This window comes from Pituophis catenifer, unplaced genomic scaffold, assembly GCF_029215685.1.
Source record: "Pituophis catenifer annectens isolate HBS135680 unplaced genomic scaffold, rPitCat1.0.hap2 SCAF_1, whole genome shotgun sequence".
In the NCBI taxonomy this organism is placed as follows: domain Eukaryota; kingdom Metazoa; phylum Chordata; class Lepidosauria; order Squamata; family Colubridae; genus Pituophis; species Pituophis catenifer.
The window spans coordinates 511,027-523,456 of record NW_027256881.1 but is presented as its reverse complement, the minus strand read 5'-3'; the positions used below and the strand labels follow the sequence as shown (position 1 = coordinate 523,456).

At 47.0% G+C, this 12,430-nt stretch overlaps 1 protein-coding gene across 3 annotated transcripts in view; it reads left to right on the top strand.

Annotated features, from left to right (window-relative positions):
* Positions 1-12,430, top strand: part of TLCD3A (TLC domain containing 3A) — a 41,788-nt gene that overhangs the window by 4,495 nt on the left and 24,863 nt on the right. The window lies entirely within an intron of this gene.

The window sequence follows — 12,430 nt, the reverse complement described above, 5'->3', positions numbered from 1 at the left end:
TCGGAAGTGAAGCAACCATCAATCTAATTAACACTTACTCATGGTTGCTTAACGTCAAAAGTTCAGTCACAGGACAGACTCAGTTTATAACCAACTTGCCCCGCAGTGGGTATCCAATATTCTTACCACCGGTTTGCCGCGCACGCCGTCGGTGCATGCGTCCGGCCTCGAAAACGTGGCTAAATAGGGCGACATTACACCACCCACAGTCGCTGCTACCGGTTCTCACGAACCGGCCAGTGGTGAAATGTAAAATTTGTTACTCCAAGTTCTGTGGGCGTGACTTGGTGGTGGTGGGGTAAAGTGACTGGGCGGGCGTGGCCAATTTTTTTTTTTTTTACTTTTAAAAGCATTTTTTCTACAACCTCTTCTGCCGAACAGGTTGTAGAAAAAAATGCTTTTAAAAGCCTCTGACGATCCCAGCTGAGCTGTGCGATCGTCAGAGGCTTTTTTTTTTTTTTTTTTACTTTTAAAAGCATTTTTTCGGCCGAAGAGGCTGTAGAAAAAGTGCTTTTAAAAGCCTCTGACGATCCCAGCTGAGCCGCGCGATCGTCAGAGGCTTTTTTTTTTTTTTTTACTTTTAAAAGCATTTTTTTCGTCCGAAGAGGTTGCAGAAAAAAATGCTATTAAAAGTTTTTAAAACAGCCTATGATGATCGCGTGGCTCAGCTGGGCAGGAGGGGGGGGCAGGGATTTTTGCTACTGGTTCTCCGAACCACCCGCCACCATCGCTACCGGATCGGGTGATCCGGTCTGAACCGGGAGCATTTCACCCCTGGAACCGGCTGAATGCCATCTCTGGACTTGCCTTATGACTATTATAGCTGGGCTCCATTGCGATCTTAACTCATAGGATACCTGTATTTCGGTGTTGGCGCAAACGCTTGCCATTCGCCAGCGTCCAGTGTCATCCAGTTAGTCCTCAACTTACGACCGCAACGGAGCCCCAAATGCCTGCTGCTAAGCGAGACGGTGGTTAGGTGAGTTCTGCTCCTTTTTTACGACCTTCCTTGCCACAGTTGTTAAGCGAATCACGGCCGTCGTTATGTTAGGAACACCGTTGTTAAGCGAATCTGGCTTGACTTTGTTCGTCAGAAGGTCGCCAAAAAAGGGAAATCACTGCAACCGTCCTTAAGTACATGCCAGTTGCCAAGTGTCCGAATTTCGATCGTGTTGCTGCAACGGTCGTAAGTGTGAAAAACGGTCATGGGCCCCTTTTTTTTCCCAGTGCTGTTGTAACTTCGAACGGTCACTAAATGAAAAGTTGTAAGTCAAGGACTACCTGCTTAAAACGCCGGCCTAGGAATAGAAGACCCGAGTTCAAATCCTCCTCACTTTTTGACGTTTAATGCCTTGGGGGGGGCAGTTGTTGTCTGACAGCGCAACCTCGCAGGAACGTTGTAAGAGATATTCCGAGAAGAATATGCTGGGGGCCCGGATGTTTGCTCGTGGGAGTAAAGCTTTAGGGCCAAGGAATTTGAAACCCGTGGTATCTTTCTTGCCCTTGAGCTGAGGTGCGCCCTGGATTAATGCAAGGAAATAAGTTGTGTTGTTGTGCACCCACAGGGAGGGAGAGGCCCCTTGACAATTAGTGTGTCTACCTCCTCCCAAGAGAGAATGTGTCAACTTTAGTCTGTGACTAACCAGATCTAATTGAGTAACACCTAGATTGGGACAGACCAAACCGCCGAGAAGAATGAACAAGGAATTTCCCTCTCTTCAGATCTCTCACCTTGAAGTTATTGCTCCTCACTGAGATCTAGCTGCTTGACGCGTCGGGCTGTTTCTCCCAGCCGCAAATGAGCCACCCACTTAAGAGACGCTCGGAAGAACATTTGGGATAGAACGATGTCGTACATCGGGAAATGTACCCGATAGTCCTTGATTGACGATGATTCGTTTAGTGACTGTTTGAAGTTACAACGGCACTGAAAAACGGGACTTGTGTTTCACACGACCATTGCAACATCCTCATGGTCACGTGATCAGAATTCAGGCGCTGGGCAAGGGGCATGTACTTACGATGGTTGCAATCTCCCAGAGTCATGTGATCAGGGGGTGGTGATTCAGCCGGTTCGGATCGGTTCGGGCGAAGCGGTAGAGGCGACTTAGCCAGTTCGGACCTGTTTGGGCGAAGCGGTAGAGGCGACCTGTCCTATTTAGCCATGTTTTCTAAGTTGCGTGCATGCGTGCAAGCCATGCACGCAAGCAAAGCACATGCGCGGGAGGCCGGGCGCATCCGCGGAAGGCATGTATGCACATTTTTGATGCGCGGCGAACTGATGGTAAAACCCAGTTCTGCATGCGATCATCTTTTGTGACCTTCTGACACTGGGGAAGCCCGATTTGCTGAATGACTGCACGGTTCACTTAACAACGGCGGTGGTTGTGGTCTTAAGTCGAGGACTACCCCGTAACTGGTGGGCAGTTGTCGTTTCCCAGCTGCTTAAGGTGAGATATAGCACCTGAATACTTTTGATCAAGGGGCTTCAGCCTTAGAGCTCCAGCGGTGCACAATTTTGGATTTTGGGTTGTCTTTTTCGTTTGTGCGGAAAAAAATGTCCAGTCCTCAAACTTACGACCACAATTCCCGTGGCTAAGCAAGACAGTAGATAAGTGATTTCAGCCCCATTTTACGACTTTCCTTTCCACGGTTGCTAAGTGAATCGCTGGAGGTGTTTTTTTTTTGTTTTTGTTTTTAATTTGATTTATATGCCGCCCTTCTCCGGAGACTCAGGGCGGCTTACAATGCGTTAAGCAATAGCCTTCATCCTTTTGTATATATTTATACAAAGTCAGCTTATTGCCCCCACAAACTGGGTCCTCAATTTACCTACCTTAGAAAGGATGGAAGGCTGAGTCAACCTTGAGCCTAATTTTCTCCCTCTTTTATAGAAGATTTTTAATTTTTAAATATCTTTTAGTATTTTATATATTCAATTTTAAAATTGGTTTTAAAATAGTTTGGGGTTTTAAATTTGTCGGGGCCAAAATTATTTAATTTGATTTTATTCTACTTTTAAATTTTGTATGTATGTGTTTTATTGTTTGGCTGTGCACCGCCCTGAGTCCTTCGGGAGTAGGGCGGTATAGAAATCAAATAAAAGAAAGAAAAGAGCCTGGTGAGATTCGAACTTACAGTAATTGCAGACAGCTGGTGTTAATCAGAATGTTAAGGCTTCCCCGTTGATTTTGCTTGGGAGAGGATCACGAAACGTGATTACATGACCCCGTCGTAAATTTGAACCAGTTGCCAAGCATCTGAATTTTGATCTCGTGCGTACGGGGTTGATGCAACGGTCGAATATGTGCCGTCACTTCGAAAAGTCACTAAACAAACTGTCGTAACTTGAGAACTACCTGTATTTTATGCGCCGCTGGTTTGCGTCCAAGGAAAATGCCAATTCAGGATTCCTACATATTATGCTGCTTTGGGGGTTCACACCAGAACACCCACTGGCCTCAGAGTGAGTGTACGAGTCGTTCTCGATTAGTGACCACAATTGAGACTTGCAACTTGGTTGTTAAGTGGAGCAATTGTTAAGTGAAACCATGCCTGGTCTTATGATCTAACAAGTGGTCCTCACTTAACAATGCCCATTTGAACTTGCAACAGCACTGAACGATAGGATTGTTATCCGTGAATTTCCTGCCTGCTTCCCATATGCAAAGGCAATGGGGAAGCCAGCGGGAAATCAGAAGTCATGTTATAATAGGACATCTTTGTTTAATAGCAGTAACCAGGACTGCTGGAACTGCTCTTGCGCTATACGACCTTACTGTTTAGTGACAGAAATTTCACTCCTAATTACCATTATTAAACCAGGATTGCCTGTACTTTAGCTGTACAGACCCACAAAGGTTATAAGTGCCAGGATTGATTGCAAAGTTACTTTTTAAAATCGCTGTTATAGGTGCGAAAGATCGCTAAACAAGGGTTATAATACTTCAGGGGTGAAATGCTCCCGGTTCGGACTGGATGGCCCGATCCAATAGCGATGGAGGTGGGTGGTAGCAAAAATCCGTGCCTTCCCCCCCCATGCCCAACTGAGCCGCACGATCATCAGAGGCTTTTTTTTTTTTTTACTTTTAAAAGCATTTTTTCTACAACCTCTTCGGCCGAAAAAAATGCTTTTAAAAGTAAAAAAAAAAAAAGCCTCTGACGATCAGGCAACACAGCTGGGATCGTCAGAGGCTTTTCAAAGCATTTTTTTACAACCTCTTCTGCCGAATGCTTTGAAAAGCCTCTGACGATCCCAGCTGAGCCACGCGATCATCAGAGGCTTTTTTTTTTTTTACTTTTAAAAGCATTTTTTCGTCGGAAGAGGTTGTAAAAAAAATGCTTTAAAAAGTTAAAAAAAAGCCTCTGATGATTGTGCGGCTCAGCTGGGCATTGGGGGGGTGGGCAGGGATTTTTGCTACCGGTTCTCCGAACCACCCGCCACCATCGCTACCGGATCAGGTGATCCGGTCCGAACCGGGAGCATTTTACCCCTGGTCACACGGCTGTTAAGCGAATCCGCCTTCCCCACTGACTTGGCTTATCAGAAGGTCGCAAAAGGGATCACATGACTACCCCCCCGGGACACTGAAACCGTCATAAAAAGGAGTCTGTTGCCAAGTGTTTGAATTTTAACGGCGTGATCCTGGGGATATTGCAACGGTTGTAAGTATGAAAAAGGCACGTATTTGAGGCCGGGCGCATGCTCTCACATTTGCGAACCGGTAGGGAAAGTAAGCGAATACTGGTCATAAATCACTTTTTTCAGCGCCATTGTCGCTTCGGACGGTCGCTAAACAAACGGTTGTAAGTCGAGGACTACGTGTATTCCTTAATATTGGAAGAGGTTAGCCGGAGGACGTTTTTGTTTTACAAAACAACCAAACAACCACAAAAAACCTTGTTAAGGGAAGAATTATCTTGCTTTTGGGACAAAAGGTTTCCGAGACCAGTTTGCAAAAATCAGTAGCATAGAGAGAGTGCGATTGTCGGGTTTTGCAGATGGGAAAAAATACGACACACGAGGTAAAACACACGGGGAGGGAGAAGGAAAAAAGCAGGCTTAACACACACACATCCCAGAGATGGGATTCAGCCGGTTCGCACCGGTTCAAGCGAACCGGTAATAGTGATCTGCGGGTGAGGCCACCCGTCCGAGCGCAAATCCCGTCCTATATCGTTGTGTTTTTGATGCTGCACACATGTGCGGCCGGCACGTGAGCGAATTGCCGTGTTGTTCGATGCTGCCTGCATGTGTAGATGACATGTGCAAGCGAATTGCCGTGGTGCACATGCACATTTCCGGTGCTTGGGTGAACCGGTAGCTACAGTATGTGAATTTCTGCAAAAATTCCCCACTGGATTTCGGTTTAAAAGCAGGGGGAAATTTAGTCACCGCCAGAGCTCAAAAAATATTCATAGAATTGCTTCACTTCCTTCTCCCCTGCTGACTTTGGGGTGGATTCGGTTAACCAGGACGAAAAAAAGAAAAGAAAAGAAAAGAAAAGAAAAAAGAAGAAAAAAGAAGAAAAGAAAAGAAAAGAAGAAAAGAAAAGAAAAGAAAAGAAAAAAAGAAGAAAAAAGAAAAGAAAAGAAAAAAAGAAAAAAAAAGAAAAGAAAAGAAAAAAAGAAAAGAAAAGAAAAGAAAAGAAAAAAAGAAGAAAAGAAAAGAAAAGAAAAAAAGAAAAAAAAAGAAAAGAAAAGAAAAAAAGAAAAGAAAAGAAAAGAAAAAAAGAAGAAAAGAAAAGAAAAGAAAAGAAAAATACACAAAAAATAAACCCCTCCAGTTAAATACTACTACTTATGTGAGGTCTGGAGACAAACGACTTTCCATCATCGTTGCTCCGCGCTGCCGTCGATATTTGGAGGTAGACTGCTCCTGAGGCTGGAGGCTCTACGGTAGAGCCGACAAGGTTTTTTTTTTTCTCCCCACTCCTTGCCGTCAGGAGCAATACGGCTGATTCCTGGAAATGGCATTTTTTAAAATAAAACCCCCCCAAAAATATTTTTTGGTGTCCCTCTCTTTTTGCTTACATTTTGGGGTGCCTTCTTTGATCTGCCCGACGAGACCTCTCCCCGGAAAAGAGAGGAGTAAACCTGGAGGAAGGAATGTCTAAAAAACGCTGGAGGCCCTTGTGCAAATTTGGACCCAGAGTAGATTAAGAGTAGGATGAAAGGAAAGCCAAAGTTATTGATTTAAGGATATTTACACGGCGATCCGGACACAGCGACCTTGCCGGATTCAACCGGGAGTTATTTCTGGCACGGCGTTTCTTGTTCTCCAATACCTGCCCTCCTTTTCCCAGTTGAAAAACCCACATCTGAGATACACCTGGTTCCTGGCTTCATCTCCAAAAAAATAAAGCTTTTGGCCTACGAGTATTGGACAATTTCGGTCGTAAATCACGGCAGTCATTAAGTGGGTCATCACAAATCCCATTCTTATGATTTCTGTTTTTTTTGCGGTGGTCGTTAAGTGAACAGTGCAGTTGCTAAGCGAGCCCATTGTTTGCTATGGGGTGTTATTTCAATAAAGGAGAATATTTGTGGCTCAGGGGTCCTGGGTGCTCTTTAAACTTGGTGGTTTTCTTGAAGACGTTTCGTGACCCAGCTAGGGAACATCATCAGTGCCAGAAGGGAGCGGGGATTGCAGAGCGGAGAAAGGGGGGAGGTAAAAGTGGTGGTGGGGGAGGACTGTGGGGTCCTTGGCGCTCTCTGAGCTTGCTTGTTTTCTTACAGACGTTTCATGACCCAATTAGCAGCGGTGAAATCTAAAATTTGTTACTACCGGTTCTGTGGGTGTGGCTTGGTGGTGGTGGGGGTAATGTGACTGGGTAGGCGTGGCCAATTTTTTTTTTTTTTTACTTTTAAAACCATTTTTTCGACAACTTCTTCGGCGAAGAGGTTGTAAAAAAATGCTTTCAAAAGGCTCTGACGATCCCAGCTGAGTTGCCTGATCTTCAAAGGCTTTTTTCTTTTAAATGCCTCCGATGATCCCAGCTGAGTTGCCTGATCTTCAGAGGCTTTTTTCTTTTAAATGCCTCCGATGATCCCAGCTGAGTTGCCTGATCGTCAGAGACTTTTTTTCTTTTAAATGCCTCTGACGATCCCAGCTGAGTTGCCTGATCGTCAGAGGCTTTTTTTCTTTTAAAAGCCTCTGACGATCCCAGCTGAGTTGCCTGATCTTCAGAGGCTTTTTTCTTTTAAATGCCTCTGACGATCCCAGCTGAGTTGCCTGATCTTCAGAGGCTTTTTTCTTTTAAATGCCTCTGACGATCCCAGCTGAGTTGCCTGATCGTCAGAGACTTTTTTTTCTTTTAAATGCCTCCGACGATCCCAGCTGAGTTGCGTGATCTTCAGAGGCTTTTTTTTCTTTTAAATGCCCCTGATGATCCCAGCTGAGTTGCCTGATCGTCAGAGGCTTTTTTTCTTTTAAATGCCTCTGAATATCAGGCAACTCAGCTTAGGTCATCAGAGGCTTTTAAAAGAAAAAAAGGTGCAATGCCACCAACTGCCCTAAATGCTGGTTTACACTGGTCGCCGAGTGCCGAGTGCCAAGTGTGGTCATGTGAACACGGGTAAAGCAAGGGGGAAACTTTGAATCAGGATCATAAGTAACTTTTTTGGTGTCCGTCGTAACTTCCAAACGGTTGTAACTCAAGGAGGACCTGTACTTTTGGGAGATCTTCTTCAAATAGGCCGTTCTCGACTTACAACTATTCGTTTACCGACCAAAGTTACAACGGCGCTGAAAAAACCAGACTTGTGACCATTTTTCGCACTTGCAGCATTCCCATAGTCGCGTGACCAAAAATTCAGTCGCTTGGCAACTGACTCATATTTATGACGGTTGCAGTGTCCCGGGGGGGGCGGCTCATGTGATCCCCTTTTGCGACCTTCCAACAAGTAGAGTCAACGGGGGGTGGGGGGAGAGCCAGATTCGTTTAACAACGGTGTGACTGACTTCACACCCTCAGTGATTCGTTTAACGCCTGTGGCAAGAGAAGGTCGTAAAACGGGACAAGACCTCACTCAATCATTGTCTCGCTCAGCCATGGAAATTTTGGGGCTCGGCTGTGGTCGTAAGTCGAGGACTGCCTCTGCCATGTGAATTTTAGACGTGATTTGCAATTTTTAAGCTGTTTTTTTTTTTCTTCTTTCCTTGCTCTTTTTAATGTTTGGGGCGCGGGAAAGGAAAGATTTGGGCATTTAAGGCCTTTGAAACTCAGCGGCGTGAAGTCGAAAGTGGGTCGCCTGACAAAGGCAGGCTGTGTTGCTTTCCTTGGATAAACGGGCTCAGCCAACTGCAGATCCCCCCTCGAACGAAGGGGGAGTTGGAAGGGTTCTCTTGAGGTCATCTAGCCAAACCCCGCTCCTGGGGAGGACCTTCCTTGTTTTCTCTCTGGGTTTTTATTTTTCCTCTGCCACCTTCATTTTGCGTTTCTTGGAATCCGGCCTTGTTTTGGAAATACGTTTAACCACTTGTAAATAAATGGCTGGGGGATTCTGGGAGTGGAAGTCCAGCTCTCTTAAAGCATACTGGCTGGGGAATTCTGGGGGTGTGAAGGCAGTGGTGAAATCCAAATTTTTTTTACTACCTGTGGGCGTGGCTTGGTGGGCGTGGTGGGGCTTAATGGGCGTGGCAGGAGAAGGATACTGCAAAATCTCCATTCCCACCCCACTCCTGGGGGAAGGATATTGCAAAATCTCCATTCCCATCCCACTCTGGGGCCAGCCAGAGGTGGTATTTACCAGTTCTCCGAACTACTCAAAATTTCCACTACCGGTTCTCCAGAACCTCTCAGAACCTGCTGGATTTCACCCCACCTTAAAGCATGCTGGCTGGGGAATTCTGGGAGATGAAGTCCACCCATCTTCAAGCATGCTGGCTGGGGAATTTTGGGAGTTGAAGTCCCCCCATCTTAAAGCATGCTGAATGGGGAATTCTGGGAATTGTTTATGTTTTATGTTTTATGTTTGTGTTTTATTTGATTTGTATACCGCCCTACTCCCGAAGGACTCAGGGCGGTGAACAGCCAAGCAATAAGATACATAAATACAAAAATTTAAAAAACCAGTTAAAATCGAATTAAATCATTTTTTGGCCCAGACAAATTAAAACACCCCAATAATTTAAGAACAGATTTAAAATTTATGTATTAAAAGAGGGAGGAGATTAGGCCAAGCCTGCTTGATGGAATAAAAGAGTCTTCACAGCGCGGCGGAAGGTGCGCAGATCCGGGATCCTCCGTATCTCTGGGGGGAGCTCATTCCAGACGGTAGGTGCCCCCACAGAGAAGGCTCTCCCCCTAGGGGTCGCCAGCCGACATTGTTTGGCTGACGGCACCCGGAGGAGTCCCTCTCTATGAGAGCGTACTGGTCGGTGGGAGGCTATTGGTGGTAGTAGGCGGTCCCGTAAATAACCAGGTCCTGAGCCATGGAGCACTTTAAAGGTGGTAACCAAAACCTTGAAGCGCACCCGGAAGACCACCGGGAGCCAGTGCAGCTCGCGCAAGAGAGGTGTCACATGGGAGCGCCATGACGCTCCCATTACCACCCGCGCGGCCGCACTCTGCGCCAGTTGGAGCCTCCGGGTGCTCCTCAAGGGGAGCCCCATGTAGAGAGCATTACAATAGTCCAGGCGGGAGGTGACGAGGGCATGAGTGACTGTGCGTAACGAGTCCCGATCCAGAAAGGGACGCAACTGGCGAATCAGGCGAACCTGATAAAAAATCCTCCCGGTCACGGCCATCAAGTGCTCTTCTAAAGACAGCCGTGAATCCAGGAGGACGCCCAAGTTGCGAGCCCTCTCCGTGGGGGCCAGTGATTCGCCCCCAATAGTTAGAGATGGCGTCAACTGACTATATCGGGACGTCGGAAACCACAGCCACTCGGTCTTGGATGGGTTGAGCCTGAGCCTGTTCCTCCCCATCCAGATCCGTACGGCCTCCAGGCACCGGGACATCACTTCAAGGGCATCGTTGGAGTGATCCGGGGTGGAGATGTACAGCTGGGTGTCGTCAGCGTACTGATGGTACTCCACCCCGAAACCACGGATGATCTCACCCAGCGGCTTCACATAAATGTTGAACAGGAGAGGCGAGAGGACCGACCCTTGTGGCACCCCACATATGAGGGGCCTCGGGGTCGACCTCTGTCCCCCTGTCAACACAGACTGCGACCGGTCAGAGAGAAAGGAGGAGAACCACCGTAACACAGTGCCTCCCACTCCTAACTCTTCCAACCGGTGCAGCATGATACCATGGTCGATGGTATCAAAAGCCGCTGAGAGATCTAACAGGACCAGGACAGAGGAGCACCCCCTGTCCCGAGCCCTCCAGAGATCATCAACCAACGCGACCAATGCCGTTTCCGTGCTGTACCCGGGCCTGAAACCCGACTGGAACGGATCCAGATACGTTGTTTCATCCAGGTGCTGGGGGAACTGTTTCGCGACCACACTCTCAACAACCTTCACCACAAAACGAAGGTTGGAGACCGGACGATAATTTACCAACATTGCCGGGTCCAGGGATGGCTTCTTGAGGAGAGGCCTCACCACCGCCTCTTTCAAGGCGGCAGGAAAGACACCCTCACCCAACGAAGCATTTATAATCCCCTGGAACCAGCCTCGTGTCACCTCCCGAGAAGCCAGCACTAACCAGGAGGGACACGGGTCCAATAAACAAGTGGTCGCGTTCAGTCTACCCAGAATCCTGTCCACATCCTCAGGGGTCACAGGATCAAACTCATCCCAGATAACATTCTCAAGACCTGCCCCTGTCCCTCCTCCTGAGACTACCCAGTCGGAGTCCAGATCTTCCCGAATCTGAGTGATTTTGTCATACAGATATTGAACAAAATCCTCGGCTCTACCCTCCAAGGGGTCCTCCCGCGCTTCCTGGTGGAGCAGGGAGCGGGTCACCCTGAACAGGGCGGCCGGGCGATTATCTGATGACGCAATAAGAGCAGGAAAATAGCTACATTTCGCTGCTTTTATCGCCACTAGGTAAGTCCTAATAGGAGATCTTACCAGTGTCCGGTCCGATTCAGAACGGCTGGCCCTCCAACTGCTCTCTAGGCGTCTTTTCCGGCGCTTCAACTCCCTCAGCTCCTCGGCCAACCATCTTAAACCAGATACACTGGGGAATTCTGGGAGTTGAAGTCCACCCATCTTAAAGCATGCTGAATGGGGAATTCTGGGAGTTGAAGTCCACCCATCTTAAAGCATGCTGAATGGGGAATTCTGGGAGTGGAAGTCCACCCATCTTAAAGCATGCTGAATGGGGAATTCTGGGAATTGAAGGCCAACCATCTTAAAGCATGCTGAATGGGGAATTCTGGGAATTGAAGGCCAACCATCTTAAACCAGACACACTGGGGAATTCTGGGAGTGGAAGTCCACCCCTCTTAAAGCATGCTGGCTGGGGAATTCTGGAGTTGAAGTCCCCCCATCTTAAAGCATGCTGGCTGGGGAATTCTGGGAGTTGAAGTCCACCCATCTTAAAGCATGCTGAATGGGGAATTCTGGGAATTGAAGGCCAACCATTTTAAACCAGACACACTGGGGAATTCTGGGAGTTGAAGTCCACCCATCTTAAAGCATGCTGAATGGGGGATTCTGGGAGTGGAAGTCCACCCATCTTAAAGCATGCTGAATGGGGAATTCTGGGAGTTGAAGTTCACCCATCTTAAAGCATGCTGAATGGGGAATTCTGGGAGTGGAAGTCCACCCATCTTAAAGCATGCTGAATGGGGAATTCTGGGAGTGGAAGTCCACCCCTCTTAAAGCAGGCTGGCTGGGGGATTTTGGCAATTGAGATCCACCCAGCTTAAACCTGCCAAGATTTAGAAACACTGTCCTAAAATATTGCGACAGATCTGTATTTATCCCATCCTCAAATCTGACCAGTGAGAAACAAAGTCCATCTTCTGTCTGGGTCACTGGTCCCTCTGTCAATTTGCCTCAAATTGACCTTGATCTTGTGATTTTTTTCCCCCTCCGAATATTCCCTCAGAATCTGCCTCAAATGCTTATTTCGGATGGAAACCAATTTATACTCAAGCTGAGGAAAACATGATTCTGTCCTTACTGGTTCTTGCGGTAGCTGGCCAGATACAAAAACACAAACAGAGCTTATTTTTCTTCTGGTTATGTTAATTTTGTTTTCTATTTTGTGATTTAGAGGGTTTGGTGATTTACTCATTCATCCACGTGCATTCTTTTGTTACATAAATAAAATGTGGTAGCTTTCCCTGTTAATTGATATGGAGAGGTAGAGTGGTCATGCATATGGAGGCTCTCTGGATGTTTTTTTAAACATCTGGCAGGCTTTGTCAGTCACCCAGTCGTCTTTTCATGACTGAGGTGGAACTAGAACTAGAACTCACCTTCTCCTGGTGATTGGCCCAAAGTCACCCAGCCAGCTTT